The 21,291-nt window shown below is 42.8% G+C and overlaps 1 long non-coding RNA gene across 4 annotated transcripts in view; it reads left to right on the top strand.

Moving 5' to 3' along the window:
- Window positions 1-837: 837 nt before the first annotated feature.
- Window positions 838-21,291, top strand: part of LOC122541309 (uncharacterized) — a 76,126-nt gene continuing 55,672 nt past the window's right edge. For 3 of the 4 annotated variants that reach the window (XR_006309560.2, XR_015753072.1, XR_015753073.1), the window contains exons 1-4: window positions 838-1,188; window positions 3,849-3,963; window positions 14,215-14,311; window positions 16,514-16,756. This is a non-coding gene — a long non-coding RNA (uncharacterized LOC122541309). The remainder of the gene's footprint in view (window positions 1,189-3,848; window positions 3,964-14,214; window positions 14,312-16,513; window positions 16,757-21,291) is intronic. The other variant, XR_006309563.2, reaches the window with a different exon arrangement.

Raw genomic sequence — 21,291 nt, 5'->3', positions numbered from 1 at the left:
TTCATGTCTTGACTGCCACAGAGATATGCCATAACATGTCCAAGTCAGTTTACTAAAAATAATTTTAAGGACCCTACTATCACTGGGTTTGAAGTCCGAGATTCCATTCTCACCTGCTCCCAAGGTGTAATATATCTGAATATAATCTATCTGAACAAGTTGATTTAAATATTTCCCAACTGGTCCAATAGGCCCCATTTGAAATTCTGAGGCTTTTGTGGCACCATGGTTATGTCCCTACCAGAGGGTGTGGGTTAAAGTCCCATCTGCTCCAGAGATGCATTTTAGCATCTCCGAATGGGTCATATGGAAAAGGGATACATTTTCTCCGTGAGCTGAGAGGTGCTTGGGTTTCCAAGTCATTGGTGAACTAAATACTGGTGCAAATGGACGAAAAAGAAACAAAACCTAAATTTCGTGCCTCTTATTCCCTGGATATTTACTTCTATTTCTGTAACATACATGAACTCTCTAACTGTTTTTCTAAGATCATGCCCTCCACTGCCCTTGCTGCTCCATTTTCCAATATTTTGGGTGTTAGAGACATTGCATACAGCAATTTGTAAATTTGCTATTATTCAATCGCTGTACTTACTGTTTTTGCATTTACTGCCATTTTCGATTTTTAAGTGTCAGATTTTTCTTTTGTTTAGTGATTTATGCTTATATTTCTGAATACTGCAGACTTCGTATTTGAAGTGAGCTTTGCAAAACCAGTGCAAAGTGATTGCAGTTCCTTTGATTGACAACTTGCTCTCGCCCGGGGAGGGGGAGGGGGAAGGGGAGACACCAAACACGTGACTCGCTTTTTACATCACCACGTCTGTGAACCGTAGAGACGCTGTGAACGCTGCTTTGTTTGGAAGCTAAAAATCACACAATTCTAGGTTAAAGTCCGTGCTGTTGGATGATAACCTGGTGTTGTGTGATTTTTAACTTTGTCCATTCCAGTCCAACACCGGCACCTCCACATCATTGTTATTGAGCGGCAATGCGTGACCAGCAGACCGGCTCCAGGGCACTGAATGCTAATGTTGGCGGCGTTTTCTGGATCGTGGGCGAGTCCTCTCGAGAGACGTACTGACTGGCAACCCAGGAGCGGACTAGGCCCAGACGTTTGCTCGTTATCTCCGTTTCCGCTTGGATTTCCACCGGATGCTCCTGTTTCCTCCCACAGTCCAAACATGCGTAGGTTAAAGTAAACTGACCGTATTAAGTTGCTCGATAATGTCCAGGGATGTGCAGGCTCGGGGAATTAGCCATGGGAAGTGTGGGTTTATGGGATAGGATTGGGGGAGCGGATTGGTCTGGGTAGGATGCTCTTCTGAGGTTCTGTGCAAATTCGATGGGCTGAATGGTCTCTTTCTGCTCCCGAGGGATTCGACAATTCTGGACCTGGCGTGGTGAGGGTGCACCGGTCATTGTGAGGTCACAATAGCTTGGGTAGGCGTAGATTCCCAAAAGTACAGAAAGAAGCCATTCATAACATTCACTCTGCACTGACCCTGCAATCAGAAGGACGTCCAGACCAAGGGGTTTGGCCTTCCACGATTCAATGGGGTCATGGCTGATCACCGATCCAGCGCCATCCTCCTCCATTTGCTTCATATTCCTTGACCCTTTGGCTGACAAACATCTTTGGAGGATTTTGAGGAAAGAACACTTCACCTGCAGCATTAACTCTGATTTCAGGCTTTTTCTGTTTTTGTTTCTGATTTGATTTGCAGTTCTTTTTATTCAACTATCTTTCAATCTCAGAACTAAGGGGAAAAGGTGGAGACAGGAGCAGTGAACCAGACTGTGAATTACACTGGACATCCTGTGTGGTTCTTAATGAATTCCATTCTCACACCACCTGGTTTGCCTTCTCAGCACAGTCACATGAACTAGGAGCAAGAGAAGGCCATTTACGCCTGTCCCTTTGTGACACACTTAGATCCAGGGGGAAAAGAGGAGAAAAAAGGACAAGAAGTAACTCTGGGCCAAATACAGAAAATGTTGGAGAAACTCAGCAGATGAGTTGAACATCCTGTTGAGTTTCTGTGAATTTCTACTGCATCTGGTGAGCCAGCTCAGCTTAGCCATTGTCTCTCTTTTGCTTCCCCCTAGCCAGATAGGCAGTGGATTGGATCTTAAAATTGGACTGATTCAGAGGATGATACAGGTGGAGGTCATCTGACCCATAATATACTTGAAGTGGCTTTCTGAATCTGTATTTAAAAAAAGGTGAAGAAAGAAATTTTAAGAAAGACATGATTGTCAATATTTTTTCACCGAGGTTGGTTCACATGTGGAATGAACATCCTGAGGAGGCGGTGGAGGTGGGCACAGTTATAACTGTTAAAAGACACTTCGATAAGTCCCTGTAGAGGAAAGGTTTGGAGAGGTATAGGCCAGGAGCATGCACATGGGATAAGTCTTGTTTCAGACTATGTTTGGTGTGGATTGGTTTGTATGCTATATGACTGTTGAATTTATATGGATTCTGTTGCATGTGAGTGAGCCACTCTGCTATCATGACTGATAATGTTAAATTTGTCATTCATAAACATCTCTGCACAATTGGAATTGTCCAGCGCAGGATAAAAAACTGCAAAATCAAATGTTGCACACTGTGCTCTGAAGTTTGCAAGGATACATGCTTTGTATCGGATCAGTTCTCTGTCTGTCCATAGATGTAAATGGACACGTTTTATATGATCTGCCAGTTGTGGGACATAATATTTGTTTCTAACTTCACACTAGCACAGAGAGTCAAATCCAGATACTTATCATAGAATCATAGATTCCCTACAGTGTGGAAACAGGCCCTTCAGCCCAACAAGTCCATACTGACCTTTTGAAGAGTATCCTATCCAGACCCGTTCCTCTACTCTATTACTCTAAATTTCCCCTGACTAATGCACCTAACCTACACATCCCTGAACACTATGTGCAATTTAACATGGCCTGTTCACCTAACCAGCAAACCTTTGGACTGTGGGAGGAAACCAGAGCACCCGGAGGATACCCATACAGACACGGGGAGAATGTGCAAACTCCGCGCAGACAGTCGCCTGAGGGTAGAATCCAACTGGGGGGGGGGGCTGGCACTGTGGGGCAGCAGTGCTAACCACTGAGCCATGGTGCTGCTGTTTTGCTGCTTTTTCAGTAAGCACAGTTATTTGGTTTGAATGCAACTAGTGAAGAAGATGGGTGGTATGGTGGTACAGTGGTTAATACTACTACCTCACAGCACTAGAGACCTGGGTTCAATTCCCACCTCAGGTGGCTCTGTGTGGAATTTGCACATTCTCCCTGTGGCTGTGTGGGTTTCCTCCCATAATCCAAAAACATGCAGATTAGGTGAATTGGCCATGCTAAATTACACCTAGTGTTAGGTGTAGGGGAATGGGTCTGGGTGGGTTGCAGGTTAGTGTGGACTTATTGGGCTGAAGGGCCTGTTTCCACACTAAGTAATCAAATTTTTAAAAAAAATCACTTGTGTTTCCACTGTACCATCATAAAACTAGTTATGCTTGCTCCTGAGGTATTTATGTTTCCCTTTTAAAAGTTGCCTTTGGATTTGTTTTATTTTTAGACAGCACACCTGAGGTATTTATATTTCCCTTTTAAAAGTTGCCTTTGGATTTGTTTTATTTTTAGACAGCACATCAGAAAATCATAAGTAATCATGTTTAAAATTATGTTCTACCCCAGTTCTGATGTGTCCCCAAAGTTCTTTTCATCTGGAGTTTAGTTTTAAAAGATGGAAAAGTGGCTATTGTTGATTCAGGTGATGGTTGGGAGAGGTGGTCTTTGGGGATGTTTAGGCTCTGTTCTAAGATATCTCATTTTCCTTACTTCAGCTATTCCCATTTCTACCTATTGAACTGACACAGTGGCTGTGACTTGACTGCTGTGTGATCGTGACTGCTTCTCCAAGAACATTGATGTCCTTTTTTATTCACAGCGCAGCTTGCCGTAAGTACTTCAAATGCATTTCAACATTAGATGTAAAATTATCTGTGCCTTGATTTTAGCATTCTCATCATCTTGGGGTTGTTCGGATGGTGGACAATGATAGCTCAAAGTAAATTGTGAAAATGACACAAGGAATCTTCAAATGGGAAATAAATAACATTTGTAAGCGAGCAAAGAATTGCCAGATTTTAGGGTAGTACAGTGATTAGCACTGCTGTCTCACAGCATCAGGGATCTGAATTCAATCCCAGCCTTGAGTGACTGTCTGAGCAGTTTGCACATTCTCCCCATGTCTGTGTGAGTTTCCTCTGGATACTTCGGTTTTCCCCACAGTCCAAAGATATGCAGGTTAGATGGATTAGCCATGCTAAATTGCCATGGTGTCCAGAAATGTGCAGAATAGGTGGATTAGCTGTGGGAAATGCAGGATTACAGGGATAGACCAGGGGGATAGGTCTGGGTGGATGCTATTTGGAGGGTCAGTGTGGACTCGATGGGCCAATAGCCTGCTTCTGTGGCTGTTGAATTTAGTACTGGATTTTGTGTTATTGAAGTAGGTAGTGCTGGAAATTTATACTGGCTTGTGTTTTTGAAGTGTACTGTTGGAATACTTCTAGAACATGTCTCCACTCATGCCCTCTCCCAGCACATCTAACCTATGAGACCCACCTCCAGCTTCCTTGATAGTTTTCATTGCCACCAATGACATAGAAAGGGAAAAGATTGTGATTCTGAAGGGAGATAACAGAGAGTTAGGCAGGAATTTAAAAAGGAGGTCTTCAAGAGTAGTAATATCTGGATTGGAGTAGAAGTGACCTGTACAAGAAGGACACATTGCAACTAAATTGGAAGGGGACTGATATACTGGCAGGTAGACTTGCTGGAGCTGCTCGGGAGGATTTTAAACTAGTAAGCCATGGGGGGTGGGACCCAGGGAGATAGTGAGGAAAGAAACCGATCTGAGACTGGTACCGTTGAGAACAGAGGCAAGTCAAACAGTCAGGGCAGGCAGGGACAAAGCAGACAACAAGACAGGACTGATAAATTAAACTTCATTTATTTCTATGCAAGGGTCCTAATAGGAAAGGCAGATAAACTCGGGGCATGGTGAGGAACATGGGACTGGGATATCATAGCAATTATAGAAACATGGCTCAGGGATGGACAGGACTGGCAGCTTAATGTTCCAGGATACAAATGCTACAGGAAAGATAGAAAGGGAGGCAAGAGAGGAGGGGGAGTGGTGTTTTTGATAAGGGATAGTATTACAGCTGTACTGAGGGAGGATATTCCCAGAAATATATCCAGGGAAGTTATTTGGGTGGAACTGAGAAATAAGAAAGGGATGCTCACCTTAGTGGGATTGTATTATAGACCCCCTAATGGTCAAAGGGAAATTGAGAAACAAACTTGTAAGGAGATAGACGAAAATAGCCTGGAAGCAGAGCCTAGCGGGGAAGACAGTTGAGCAAAAATGGCAGGAGTTTGTGGGTATAATTGAGGACACTGTACAGAGGTTCATCCCCAAGAAAAGAAAGCTTATCCGGGGAGGGATTAGACAGCCATGGCTGACAAAGGAAGTCAGGAAATGTATTAAAGAAAAATGTATTAAAGAGATCCTATAAAGTGTCCAAGAGCACTGGGAAATCAGAAGATTGGGAAGGCTACAAAAACAAACAGAGGATAACAAAGAGAGAAATAAGGAAGGAGAGGATCAAATATGAAGGTAGGCTAGCCAGTAATATTAGAAATGATAGTAAAAGTTTCTTTCAATCCATAAGAAACAAACGACAGGCAAAAGTAGACATTGGGCCACTTCAAACTGATGTTGGAAGCCTAGTGATGGGAGATAAGGAAATAGCTGGAGAACTTAATAAGTACTTTGCGTCAGTCTTCACAGTGGAAGACATGAGTAATATCCCAACAATTAAAGGGAGTCAGAGGGCTGAGTTGAGTATGGTTGCCATTACAAAAGAGAAAGTGTTAGAAAAGCGAAAAGATCTTAAAATTGATAAATCTCCTGGCCCCGATGGGCTACATCCTAGAGTTCGGAGGGAGATGGCTGAGGAAATAGCGGAGGCGTTGGTTGAGATCTTTCAAAAGTCACTGGAGTCAGGGAAAGTCCCGGATGATTGGAAGATCGCTGTTGTAACCCCCTTGTTCAAGAAAGGATCAAGACACAAGATGGAAAATTATAGGCCAATTAGCCTAACCTCGGTTGTTGGTACAATTCTAGAATCCATCATTAAGGATGAGGTTTCTAAATTCTTGGAAGAGCAGGGTCGGATTAGAACAAGTCAACATGGATTTGGTAAGGGGAGGTCATGCCTGACAAACCTGTTAGAATTCTTTGAAGAGGTGACAAGTAGGTTAGACCAGGGAAACCCAGTGGATGTGGTCTATCTCGACTTCCAAAAGGCCTTTGATAAGGTGCCACACGGGAGGCTGCTGAGCAAGGTGAGGGCCCATGGTGTTCGAGATGAGCTACTGGTATGGATTGAGGATTGGCTGTCTGACAGAAGGCAGAGAGTTGGGATAAAAGGTTCTTTTTTGGAATGGCAGCCGGTGACAAGCGGTGTCCCGCAGGGTTCAGTGTTGGGGCCGCAGCTGTTCACGTTATATATTAATGATCTGGATGAAGGGACTGGGGGCATTCTAGCGAAGTTTGCCGATGATATGCAGTTAGGTGGACAGGCAGGTAGTACTGAGGAAGTGGGGAGGCTGCAGAAGGATCTAGACAGTTTGGGAGAGTGGTCCAGGAAATGGCTGATGGAATTCAATGTGAGCAAATGCGAGGCCTTGCACTTTGGAAAAAAGAATACAAGCATGGACTACTTTCTAAACGGTGAGAAAATTTGTAAAGCCAAAGTACAAAGGGATCTGGGAGTGCTAGTCGAGGATTCTCTAAAGGTAAACATGCAGGTTGAATCCGTGATTAAGAAAGCAAATGCAATGTTGTCATTTATCTCAAGAGGGTTGGAATATAAAAGCACCGTTGTGCTACTGAGACTTTATAAATCTCTGGTTAGGCCCCATTTGGAGTACTGTGTCCAGTTTTGGTCCCCACACCTCAGGAAGGACATACTGGCACTGGAGCGTGTCCAGCGGAGATTCACAAGGATGATCCCTGGAATGGTAGGTTTAACATACGAGGAACGGCTGAGGATCCTGGGATTGTATTCATTGGTCTTTAGAAGATTGAGGGGAGATCTAATAGAAACTTACAAGATAATACATGGCTTGGAAAGGGTGGACGCTAGGAAATTGTTTCCGTTATATGAGGAGACTAGGACCCATGGACACAGCCTTAGAATTAGAGGGGGTAAATTCAGAACAGAAATGCGGAGACATTTCTTCAGCTAGAGAGTAGTGGGCCTGTGGAATTCATTGCCGCAGAGTGCAGTGGAGGCCGGGATGCTAAATGTCTTCAAGGCAGAGATTGATAAATTCATGATGTCACAAGGAATTAAGGGCTACGGGGAGAATGCGGGTAAGTGGAGTTGAAATGCCCATCAGCCATGATTGAATGGCAGAGTGGATTCGATGGGCCGAATGGCCTTACTTCCACTCCTATGTCCTATGGTCTTATGGAGATCTCAGTTATCTGTAAGAATAATAGGGTGGTTATGGTCAGGGATTTTAACTTTCCAAACTTAGACTGGGATTGCCATAGTGTTAAGGGTTTAGATGGAGAGGAAATTAAGTGTGGAAAAGAAAAAAATCTGATTCAGTATGTGGATATACCTACGTGAGAAGTTGCAAAACTTGACCTACTCTTGGGAAATATGGTAGGGCAGGTGACTGAGGGGTCAGTGGGGAGCACTTTGGGGCCAGTGACCATAATTCTATTAGTTTTAAGATAGTAATGGAAATGGATAGACCAGATCTAAAAGTTGAAATTCTGAATTGGAGAAAGGCCAATTTTGATGGTATTTGGCAAGAACTTTCAAAAACTGATTGAGGGTAAATGTTCTCATGTAAAGGGATGCCTGGAAAATGGGAAGCCTTCAGAAATGAAATAACAAGAGTCCAAAGAAAGTATATTCCTGTTAAGGTGAAAGGAAAGGCTGTAGGTGTGGGGAATGCTGGATGACTAGAGAAATTGAGGGTTTGGTTAAGAAAAAGAAGGAAGCATATGTCAGGTAAAGACAGGATAGATCGAGTGAATCCTTAGAAGAGTATAAAGTCAATAGGTATATACTTAAGAGGGAAATCAGGAGGGCAAAAAGGGGACATGAGATAGCTTTGGCAAATAGAGTTAAGGAGAATCCAAAGGGTTTTTACAAATACATTAAGGACAAAAGAGTAACTAGGGAGAGAATAGGGCCCCTCAAACATCAGCAAGGCAGCCTTTGTGTGGAGCCAAAGGAGATGGGGGAGATACTAAACAAGTATTTTGCATCATTATTTACTGTAGAAAAGGACATGGAAGATTTAGAATGTTGGGAAATAGATGGTGACATCTTGCAAATTGTCCAGATTACAGAGGAGGAAGTGCTGGATGCCTTGAAATGCATAAACGTGGATAAATCTCCAGGACCTGATCAGGTGTACCCTAGAACTCTGTGAGAAACGAGGGAAGTGATTGCTGGCCCTCTTATTGAAATATTTGTATCATCGGTAGGTGCTGGAAGACTGGAGGTTGGCTAAGGTGGTGCCACTGTTTAAGAAAGGTGGTAAGGAGAAGCCAGTGAACTATAGACCAGGGAGCCTGATGTCGGTGGTGGGCAAGTTGTTGGAGGGAATCCTGAGGAACAGGATGTACATGTATTTGGAAAGGCAAGGGCTGATTAAGGATAGTCAGCATGGCTTTGTGCATGGGAAATCATATCTCACAAAATTGAGTGAGTTTGTTGAAGAAGTAACAAAGAGGACTGATGAGGGCAGTGTGGTAGATATGATCTATATGGACTTCACTAAGGTGTTCGACAAGGTTCCCATGAGAGACTGGTTGGCAAGGTTAGATCTCATGAAATACAGGGAAAACTAACCATTTGGATACAGAACTGGCTCAAAGGTCGAAGATAGTGGGTGGTGGTGGAGGGTTGTTTTTCAGACTGGAGGCCTGTGACCAATGGAGTGCCACAAGGATTGGTGCAGGGTCCATTACTTTTCGCCATTTATATAAATGGTTTGGATGTGAGCATAAGAGGCATAATTAGTAAGTTTGCAGATGACACCAAAATTGGAGGTGTAGTGGATAGCGAAGAAGGTTACCTCAGATTACAACAGGATCTTGATCAGATGGGCCATTGGGCTGAGAAGTGGCAGATGGAGTTTAACTCAGATAAGTGCAAGGTGCTGCATTTTGGGAAAGCAAATCTTAGCAGGACTTGTACACTTAATGGTAAGGTCCTGGGGAGTGTTGCTGAACAAAGAGACCTTGGAGTGCAGGCTCATAGCTCCTTGAAAGGAGAGTCGCAGGTAGATAGGATAGTGAAGAAGGCGTTAGGTATGTTTTCTTTTATTGGTCAGAGTATTGAGTAAAGGAATTGGGAGGTCATGTTGTAGCTGTACAGGATTTGGTGAGGCCACTGTTGGAATATTGCGTGGATTCTGGTCTCCTTCCTATCGGAAAGATGTTGTGAAACTTGAAAGGGTTCAGAAAAGATTTACAAAGATGTTGGCAAGGTTGGAGGATTTGAGCTATAGGGAGAAGCTGAACGGGTTGGGGCTGTTTTCCCTGGAGCGTCGGAGGCTGAGGGGTGACCTTATAGAGGTTTACAAAATAATGAGTGGCATGGATAGGATAAATAGACAAAGTCTTTTCCCTGGGGTCGGGGAGTCCAGCACTAGATGGCATAAGTTTAGGGTGAGAGAGGAAAGATGTAAAAGAGACCTCAGGGACACCTTATTCGTACAGAGAGTGGTATGTGTACGGAATGAACTGCCAGAGGAAGTGGTGGAGGCGAGTACAATTGCATTTGGATGGGTATATAAATAGGAATGGTTTGGAGGGGTATGTACTGGGTGCTGGCAGGTGGGACTAGTTTGGGTTGGGATATCTGGTCAGCATGGGATGGGTTGGACCGAAGGGTCTGTTTCTGTGCTGTACATCTGTATTCCTCTCTGATTCTGTTCGTAAAACATTCTTTCCCTGTGTTAGCTTACATCTTGACCACTGTTTTCTCTTTTAAATCTGTCCCCTTTCCTGCAAAAATTGACATTGTCGTCTCTCCTGTCCTGCAAAAAAACCATTAATTCTTCTGCCCCTGAAAACTACAACCTGACTCCAACCTTTCTGTGCTCTCCAAAATGCTTGAATGTGTTGCACCTTCCCACACCTGTGTCCATCTTACCCTGGATTGTGTCTGAAGTACTCAGGTTTCCGCCTCTGCTACAGTAATTAAACGGCCTTTTTACAAAACCATTAATGACTGCGTTAGTGGCTGTGAAAATTACGTTTGAACACTTTAGTATTGTGAAGGACTGGTATTAGTCTTGGGTGTTAAGATGATGCATGGGATATCTGCCTTTAATAATCAAAGCTTTGAATTCAAGAGCAAGGTGGTTATATAATGGAGCTGTGTACAGTATAATATTATTTAGGCCCAAACTGGACTGCTGTACACAGTAATTGTTGCCACACTTTTGGAAGGTTGTAATTTGCACTCAAAAAGGTGCAGAGGAGATTGACTGGCATGTTCCTGGACTGGACTGATTCAGCTATGCAGGAGGACTACATTAGAACAGAGAAGACTGAGGAGGCACATGATTGATGTGTATAAAATTATAAATGACATAGATCAGATCGTCAGGAGAAACTTTTCTCATTAATAGAGGTTTCAATAATCAGAAGCACGGTTTTAAAATAAGGAACAGGAAGTCTCGAGAAAATTTGAAACAAGGTTTGAACCTTATGGCGCTGGGTACCTGAAATTCAACACAAAAAATGATTGGGGGCGAGAGCCCTCAAAAAAATTCGATAAGTATTTAAATTCACTTGAAATGACATAGCATGCAACGCTATGGCCTAAGTGCTGGAAAATGTGATTAGAACAGATTGAGGCTTGAGTCAGAGTGGACACAATGGGCTGGAGAAGCCTTCTGTGCTGTAACAGTTCACCATTAACTATAGGTTCTCATCTTTCTCGACCTCAATACAAGCTTTAGTGAACTTGTTCGCAGCATCTTCCTCCAAGATCGTTCTGCTACTCTGCAGCTGGATACAATTGTACTCGTTTTGTTCCGTTCTCATCTATCTAACCATATCTGGAGAAGCACTGCTGTGTTCTGGAGACACAAAGCACTTGCTAGCCAGAACACTGATCCTTAACCTTCAATCATTAATAAAGTGATGGAAAAGGTCATCAACTGTGCTATCTCACAGCACTTGCTTGACCTTCTCAAGCACCTTCTCACCAACATTCAGATTGGATTCAGCTAGGATTACTCATTTCCTGACCTCAATTTTACTAGAAATATTAAGAAAGGTGGTCAGAAAAACTATAGACTGGTGAGCTTGACATCAGTGCTGGGCAAGTTGTTGGATGGAATGCTGAGGAACATGATTTACATGTATTTGGAAAGGCAAGGACTGATTAGGGATAGTCAACATGGTTTTGTGCATAGGAAATTGTGTCTCACTAATTTGATTGTGTTGTTTTGGAAAAGTAACAAAGAAGATTGAATGATATGGACATCAATAAGACATTCAACACAGTTCCTCATGGTAGACTGGTTAGTAAGGTTATATCACATAGGAGGACTACCCATTAGGGTACAGAACTGGCTTGAAGGTAGAATACAGATGGTGGTGGTAGAGGGTTGCCTTTCAGATTGGATGTCTGTGATCAGCAATGTGCTATAAAGATCAGTGCTGGGCACACTGCTTTTTGTCATTTATCTAAATTATTTGGATCTGAACATGGTTAGTAAGTTTGTAGATGGTACCAAAGTTGGAGGTGTAGTAGACAACGAAGAAGTTTACCTCCGAGTACAATGGCCCATCTGATCAAGATCCCGATGAGCTGAAGTGTGGCAGATGGAGTTTAATTTAAATAAATGTGAGGTGCTGCATTTTGCAAACTCAAATCAGAGCAGGACGTATGTACTTAGTGTTGTTGAACAAAGAGACCTTGGAGTGCATGTGTATAGTCGAGTCCCAAGTCGATCGGATAGTGAAGAAGGTGTTTGGTATGTTGCCTTTATTGGTCAGTGCATTGAGTATAGAAGTTAGAAGATCTTGTTGTGGCTGTATAGCACATTGGTTAGGCCACTATTGGAATACTGCATACAGTTCTGGTCTCCCTGCAAAAGCAGGGATGTTGTGAAACTTGAAAGATTTACAGAAAAGATTTACAAATTTGTTACCAGGATTAGAGGGTTTGAGCTATAAGGAGAGGCTGAATAGCCTGGGGCAATTTTCCCTGCAGCGTCGGAGGTTCATAAAATCACAAGGGGCATGGAGAGGGTGAATAGCCAAGGACTTTTCCCCAGGGTAAGGGAGTCCAAATCTAAACAGCATAGGTTTAAGGTGCGAGGGGGAAGATACAAAAGGGACCTAAGGGGAAATGTTTTCATGCACATGGTGGCACTTGTATTGAATGAACTGCTAGAGGAAGTGGAGGAGGCTGGGACAATTACAATGTTTAATGGATTTCTGGATGGTTATATGAATAGGAAGGATTTAGAGGGATATAGGCAAAATGCTGGTAAATGGGACTAGATTAATTTAAGATGTCTTGTTGGTATGGTTAGATTGGACCAACGGGTCTGTTTCCATGCTGTACATCTCTAGTTCTAATGCTCACAATGGAGAATCACTGGAAATGTGGGTTAATAGAAAAGGATTGGATTATCAATCCAGGGGGAATTTCATCAACTCAGCCACACTGGGGATTACCCCTTCCCTGTTCTGTGCATGGCAAGGAATTTAATTGCTCGTCCCACTTGCAGACACTAGTATGCTCACTCTGCAGGGATGGTACCTCATCAGTACACAAGAAAGGGTTCATTTGTTCACCATCACTCTGACACTTGGCATTCATGCTGAAGTAGTCGCCTGCTCTGTTTATGAAAGGGTATTTAACCAATCTTCACACAAACCCTGGGGTTTTTCACACCACACCAGATTTTGTCCATATTGAATCGAAGACAGCATTGAGATTAGTAACCTTGGCTGAATTCAAAAATAAGCATCAGTGAGCAAGTTATTGCTGTGTAAATATTCTACAAGAGCATTATTGATGATACCTTTTGTTACTTTGCTGAAAGTGAAAGTAGAACAACTGGAAGATAGTTGGTCAAATCAGATTTGTCTTGTCCCAGTTTCAGTTTGTTTTCAGCATAGCAGAGCGATTTTCACCCACTCGAACCCTGATTATCATTTGTCTAGCATCTCCTCTTCCCTGGTTTTATTGCACCCTGGTTTATTCACAACAATCACTTTGTCTGCCTGCTCTTCAATATCTCTCTCCGAGCACCTACTCAGTCACTCCATTTGTCCCTCCCACCTCCCCCAGCTTGAATACCACCTTTTCCTAGATGTTGTCAGTTCTGAGGAAGGGTCACTCAAAATATGTTTTCGCTCCACAGCCATGCTGAGTTTCTCCAGCAATTTCTGTTTTTGTGTGTTGCTTTCTGTGTGTGTGTGGGCGGGGTATACCCGAGCAATTTTCGACATCATTTCCCTCTGCTTAGTGAGTTTCTCTGGGGAATCAATGTTAGTGGTGGTGTCTGACTGTAATGTGTCGTAGTGGAGCCTCAGTCTGGCCAGAGTCAGCATAGCAGTTCTGGAGGAGGAATGGGACCACCAAATGGGTTGGCGAATCTGAAGGTGTGGGGGTGGGCCTGCAGACAAGCTATCTTGAATCTGCATAGTACATTCCGGAATGACAAGTCTTGGCTCTATGTTTAAAGGGCACTCAGGCAGCCATTCATTCCCTGCGAGCCACAAGGCATCAGTCGGCCTGCAGCTAAATGTACTTTCACTTTTTCTCAGCCGGCCCACTTATGACAGAATCATTTTGGACTCGAGATGTTAACTCTTTGCACGCAGATCAGCCAGACGTACTGAGTTTCTCGAGCGCTCTGTGTTCATCTCAGAAGCTCAAACACTGTCTGGCTTTGAACTTCCTGGTAACTGATGACAGAATGCTGTTTACCATTATTAATTTTATTTTTGTTTCTGAGACAAACCAATCATTCACCCTCTGGTTGAAAAGTTCAAGCTTCGTTAAAGTAGAATCCAGTAGAATGATTGTTCCTTTTCTTTTCTTTCTGGTTTACTGTTGTTTTCCTATCGCTCAGCGTTTTAATTCCCCAGTCCTGGTTTGGAATAGGGAGAGTGGATTTCCAGAATGTTGCTGATCCTTTTCATCTCCTTGTTTTTCCTGGGTCTCTGCTGGTAAGTACAAAAATAGCTTTCCAATTCCTCCCTCTCTACTGGGGTCACCCAACCACGTGCACGCACTCTATCCATTAGAAACAGATATTTTGGTGAGAGTTTGAAATTGGGATGTTTGATCAGAGCCAAACTGATTTGTTTTTACACTTTGAAGGCAACACAATCTGGCTTGACAAGGTAAATGCTGAGAAGATATTTCCCCTCATGGACGAGTCTAGGACCAGAGGATGTAGTTTTTTATTCTCCCATGGAATGTGAGAGTCATTGACTAGTCAGCATTTATTGTCCATCCCTAGTTGCTCTTGAGAAGGCAGTGGTGAGCTGCCTTCTTCTACTTCAGTGGGTAAACACAATACTGTTAGAGACGGAAATCCGGAATTTTGATCCAGCAACAGTGAATGAATGAGGACATATTTTCAAGTTAGGATGGTGAGTGTACTGAGGGGCACTTGCAGATGGTTTTGTTCATATGTACACTACCCTGGTCTTTCTGGATGGAAATAGTCGTAGATTTGGAAGGTGCTGTTTAAGGATTATTGTCTCAGGATAAAGGGGTTACAATTTAAGATTGAGTTGAGAAGGCATTTCTTCTGAGTATTGAAAGTCTCTGGAGCTCCTTGCCACAGAGAGATATGAGGGAGGAATAGAGTTTTGTATTGAAAACTGTGATAGATAGAATCAAGAATTGAGGGAAATGGCAAGAAAGTGGGAATGACGAATGTTAGATCGGCCAGATGTCAGATACTGTTGAATGGCAGAGCAACTTATGGGGTCAAATAGTCTACTGCTTTTCCTATTTTTTATCGAAGACTCCGATGGGCTTTGTGTCCAGGTGTCCTGACAGCAGGATGTAGAAACCCTGAGAACAGAGAAGCTCCAAGCAAACAGAGAATGGTGCAGATGGACAATTTTAATCTTCCTATGATAACAATGCTTTCACTTTAAAAGTTATTTTGTCCTTTTTGTTTTGAAGAGTGGTTGTAAAGGCAGTCTAGCAGAACCACTGGAGTAAACAACTTGTGAGACCTTGGTTTTCTTTTAACAGTCTGAGTAGGTGTGGCTAGTTCTCTCAAATCAGAATTTCTGGGCTTTGATTTTTGTTCAGCAGTCAAAAGCTGTCTGGGGTCTCAGAAAAATTGTAAGCTTCAGTGAATGATTCCTAGTTGCTACTTCCACTGAAATTTTTCTTGATGTTTTTTCTTCCGGGATTGGAAAGCTGCATGTAAGAACCTGCGTCTGAATTTGCATTTTTGCCAAGGGGTGAGTTTATGGCATGTTACTATAATGCAATAGTCAATTAGTAATGGTCAGTGTATCTATTATTCGGTTAAGTTTTCCAATAGTTAAGTTATTCTAAATTCTTCTTTCTTTTGTTTGTATTTTAACTGTAGAATGTGAATAAATTGTGTTTTGCTTAATGTTGAGTAGTTTGAACAGTTGCAACACATCTGGAGCACATGCTTCACATCTACCTTTTAAAATAAGAGAAAGTTAGGGTCTTAATCTTTGAGGGGGTCTGGTTTGGTCTGTAACAATATGAAATGAGAGAAGTCAAATGGCTGCGGATAATCTGTGTTGAACCCATCCCAGGTTCAGAAGTGATGCCCTCACGGTTGAACAGAACAGATTATCTCACACCATCAGCATCTGACTGCCTATATATGAAGAAATTAAAGAGCTCTAAAGGATCGTGTAAATCCGGCAATCCAGATTCACTGACACCATTCCCTTCCTGATTATGGTGATAAACCACAGACCTACCCTTGGGTTGTCCTGAATTCCTAACTCCAAATGTTTTCTGGTCAGAAGGGTCTCTTCATTGTCTTTCTCCAAAAGTTTCCTCAAGTTGGCATTACCTCATTGCTGTTCTAGATTAGTCATGGGTCCAGAATGCCCCATATTATGTTTCCAGGTTAGAGAGTGACCTCATGTATTGAAGTAATTGCTCTATTTGGGACCTAATATCTACCCCACATATACATATATTGGGTTTCTTTCTGTCTATGTTTCCACATTTACTTCTTGAACTGAGAGACTGAAGTCTTCTAATTCTGACCCAATTTTATATGATTTGCTTCTCATATCAGACAGAATTCTGAGAGTGCAAGGATGTGGTGGATTATTGGAGTCACTCTGGGTATGCCTTTGGTTGTGGTCGGTGTGTACGGTTGATAATCTGCCTCTTTCCTTTTTGTTTTATAGACAGTGATTCACTGACTGTGCTATACATGGCATTGATGACTTTCCTGACGTGACTAAAATTGCAATGGTGAAAGGAATTCAACTTAATTACCATGATACAAAAATCCGTTAAATGATTCCCAGGAGGAAGTTCATGGCAGACGCTTTTGGTGCCGAATGTTGTCACCAATATTGCAAATTCACATTCAAATATATCAAAGGAGAATCTCCACACAATAATGAAGGGGATGAACCAAACATCTGGTAAGATCAGGTTAACTGTTCTGTTGAATGGATGTTAGTTAGATACAATACAGTCAAAAACAATAATACTGCAGACCTCTTATTGGAGAATTCGGGGTTACTGTTGTAAATAAGAGGAGAAGAAGCTTCTTCTCAAGGTAGAGAGTTTTGCAACTCTGTTCATGAAGAGGTGATGGAAACAGAGTCTTTGCATATTTTTAAGGCATTAAAGTGGATTGAGAATTAAATGTTATCATGGGTAAGCAGAAATGTGGATTTAAGATTGCAATCAGATCAGCCACCATTATATCAATCGTCACGGAAGGCTAATAGGGCCTATCATGGCCTACCCCTGCTTCTTGTAGATATACTCATGTTAGTAATTGTTTACCCCAGCTAGGTTACGGAGCATTATGACTTTTTGAAATGATTCTGGTCAGCTGCAAACCTGAAGCTTGTAGCATTATCAAATTCCTTAGCCTTACTTTGGGCCTCATTGATTAGCATACTATCTTCAAATTAGCTCCTACACACACTGTGCATATGCATCCACTGTCCAGCAGCATCATTTAATGACGCAGCAACCATTTAGAATCATAGAATCTACAGTGTGGAAGCAAGCCTTTGGCCCATCGAGTTCATGCCGACCCTCCGAAGAGCATCCCACCCAGACCCTAACCCTGTAACCTTGCATTTCCCATGGTTAATCCACCTAAACACTATGGGCAATTTAGCATGAGCAAGCCACCTAACCTGCATTTCTTTGGAGCACCCAGAGGAAAGTGAACAGACATGGAGAGAATGTGCAAACTCCACACAGACAATTGCCTGAGGGTGAAATTGAACTTGGGTCGCTGGTGCAGTGATAATCACTGAGCTACCGTGCTGCCCTGGATTTCTGGGTTGAAGGTTACTTGGTTTATTACTGTGTTGATGCTTCCTGTGAGAAATAGAGTTTCTTCAGTCGGATCAATCTCCATCATCACCTTATGAACCTTTTGTTATCATGTGTTATTTCAAAAACCTTGTGCTATCAATATTCATTTTATTATTTGAGACCTTGTGTCTTAAAGGAAAAATAGATTTAAGTGTGTGAAAATCAGACTTTTCTTTGAATGTCAGTCATTTTTAACATTGAGTTCGAATCAGTATTTGCATGGAATTTTGTGACGTTTAACAAAAATGCCTACCACAAGGAGATAATTGCTTAGGAGATTGCTGATTTGAGGATTATTCTCACCAGCAAAACAGCAAGAGACAGAGGATCATCAGCAGGCCCATTCAGAGAGAAGAGTTGCTGTTATGAGCAGTCTCCAAGCAATCAGGGCTAGGGGAGAAGAAAGTTCCAGTCGTAAATGAGCTATCCGAGAAAAAAATCATCTTTCAAGGCTGTTGAAGATGTGGGCCAAAGGCTTGCTTCCACACTGTAGAGATTCTATGATTCTAAATGATTTAATTGCTGAGTCATTCAATTATTGCTGCCCGTCAGTGGATGCACACGCACAGCGTGTGGTGTAGAATATTTAGATTAGATTATATTACTTACAGTGTGGAAACAGGCCCTTCGGCCCAACAAGTCCACACCGACCTGCCGAAGCGTAACCTACCCAGACCCATTCCCCTACATTTTACCCCTTTAATTAACACTACAGGCAATGTAGCATGGCCTGTTTTAATCAATGAGGCTCAAAGTAAGGCCAAGGAATTTTATAATGCTATGAGCTTCAGGTTTGCAGTTACAAAAAGTCATAATTCTAAGTAAAGTAGCTGGGGGTAAGCACTTACCAACATGAATATATCTACAAGAAACAGGACTAGGTCATTAGGCCCCTTTAGCCTTCTCTGACAATTACTATTGCAATTAACAAGTGGGCTGCATTTTCTGCTTATTATAAGGATCTCAGAGAGGGAGGGGGGGGAGAGAGACATTGGCTTAAGACAATAGCATTATGTGAATGCTGGCAAATTTGCCAAAAGGAAACTAGTTAACATCAAACGTGTTGAGGAGAAAGCTTTAACACGGAAATAATGGTGACTCTTCACTGACGTTTGAATATTATAAAGGTATTGCTGCGATTAAAAGCGGATGAAACTCTCTTCTTTATATTTGTAAAGAGATCATTCCAATTGTTTTTGGTTAGTGAAAGACAGTTTACATTTTTCATTTGCGTATTTAGGGCCCAACTATATTTGTTAGCTTTTCTTGGCTCCGTTGTGCCTGATTTGCATGCAGAGTGATGGTAGCAGTTCATATTCCACACTGGCTTAGATTTTCACGTGCGTTCCAGATTCTCAACCTCGATCTGTCTGAGAGGTGTTAGATTCACTATCAGTTATTTCTCTGAGCCCTTTAGACCTTTGGGGCTGTGGTGACATTTCCTTGATAGTGCCACACAAGTTATATCTGTAATACAACCAGCAATGCATCTAATACTTACTTATTTCAGAAGTAACTTGCTAAATATGAGTATTATGCTGTGATCCGATGCCCCATGGCACAAATCAAAAACAGACAAACTACCCATGCATGCTCATTTGGGAACTCACATTTGTAAGCACTGAGGTTATTCATGTGATGTCAAATGCCAATGAAGTAGTGTGCAGATAGATATGTGCAATTTTGACTGGGCTTAGCAATAAGAGAGGGACGCTGAATGTGGGACAGGAAAGCCCCTAGATTAAGAAAGAAATGCAGACCAGAAGACAGGGTTTTGCATGGGGGCGTGGTGACATGTTGAGCCTAGTTATCAGGTGGCCACCTTCCCTTCTCTCTCCTTTCCACACCCTCCACACTCAACCTAGCTCTCTTTTTCCCCAGTGGCTTTCTTTTCCACCCACTGCAGCTCCCCAGCATCTGGCTCTTTCCCCACCTCCCCCAGGCTTCTCTGCAGGATCCCAGTTACAATCCCATTCGTCCCTGCCCTTCACTTCCTGCCCCACAAAAAAAAGACTCTCCTGATCTCTCCCCACCGCGAACTTTTACACATGCACAATTTAGTATATTACATCCTATGCAATATACTAAATTCAGTATGCATTACAAAAGTCCAAAATGCAGGTCAAATTCAACCCAGCCTATTATGACGCCATCACTCTGCTCTTGATCATCAGTGAAGTGGTATCACTAACACTGCTATCAAGCAGCACCTGCTCAGCAATAACCTGCTCAGTGACGCCCAGTTTGGGTTCTGCCAGGGCCACTCAGCTCTTGACCTCATTACAGCCTTGTTTCAAACGTGACCAAAAGAGCTGAATTCTGGAGATGAGGTAATCATGAGAGCCCTTGAAATCAAGTCCACCCTCGACCAAGTGTGGTATCAAGGAGCCTGAGCAAGACTGCATCCTATAGGAATCAGGGAAAAGACCCTACTGGTTGGAGTCATTCCTGGCTTAAAAGAAGATGGTTGTGGGTTGTTGGAGGTCAGACATCTCAGCTCCAGAACATCATCTCTGCAGGAGTTCCTCATGGTAGTGTCCCATGCCAATCACTTTCAGCTGCTTCAATTACTTTCTCCCCACCTTAAGGTCAGTTGTAGGAATGATTGTAGAATGTACAGCACTATTCGCAACACCTCAGATACTGAAGCAGTCCATATTCAAATGTAGCAATACCTGGAAGATTTCCAGGCCTGGGCTGACAGTTGGTAAGTAACATTTGCACCAGGCAATGACCATCTTCAACAAAAGACAATCTAACCACCATCCTTGCCATTCAATGGCTTTGTCATTACTCAATTCCCACTATCGCCATCCTAGGACTTACCATTGACAAGAAACTCCAGTTGGACGTTTCACAGAAGTATAGTGGTTGCAAGAGCAAGTCAGAGGTTTGGAATACTGCAGTGTGTAACCCTCATCCTGACTCCACAAAGCCTAGCCCCATCTACACTGCACAGTGAGAGGTATAGTGGAATACTCTCCACTTGCTTTTGGAACTGCACAAATCAAATCAAGAGGTTTGACATTATCCAGGACAAAATAGTCCACTTGATTAGAGTCATATCCACAAACAACCACTTCCTCCACCCCGATGCTTAGGAGCAACAGTGTGTATGATCTGCCAGATGCACTGCAGAAATTCACCAAAGATCCTTCAGAAAGCACCTTTCAGTCCTCTGACCTCTGCCATTTAGAAGGCCAGTGGGAATATACATGGGATATGCAGATAGATGGGAACCCCACCACGTGCAGAAGTGCACATAGTGCTCCAACTGTGGCCTAACCAATGTTCTGTCCAGCTCCAACATGACCTCCCTGCTCTTCTCATCTATACCACGACAGATCAAAGCAAGTGTCTTAACTACACTATTGATTTGTCCTGCCACCTTCATGGATCTCTGAACAAGCACTCCAAAATCATCAGGCAGCACCTTCCAAACCCACATCACTTCTGTCTAGAAGAACAAGGGCAGCAGATACAGCAGAACACTCCCATCCACAAATTCTCCTACAAGCCATGCACCATCCTGAATTGGAAAGATATTTACATTCCTTCATTGTTGCTGAATCAAAATCCTGGAATTCCTCCCTCATGGCACCGTGTATGTACCTGCAGC

The sequence above is a fragment of the Chiloscyllium plagiosum genome, unplaced genomic scaffold (genome assembly GCF_037043375.1).
Source record: "Chiloscyllium plagiosum isolate Xiang-an unplaced genomic scaffold, Cpla_swu_hap1 HiC_scaffold_35, whole genome shotgun sequence".
Taxonomy (NCBI): Eukaryota; Metazoa; Chordata; class Chondrichthyes; order Orectolobiformes; family Hemiscylliidae; genus Chiloscyllium; species Chiloscyllium plagiosum.
The sequence above is the reverse complement of the archived record's forward strand: the minus strand, read 5'-3'. Positions and strand labels throughout refer to the sequence as shown.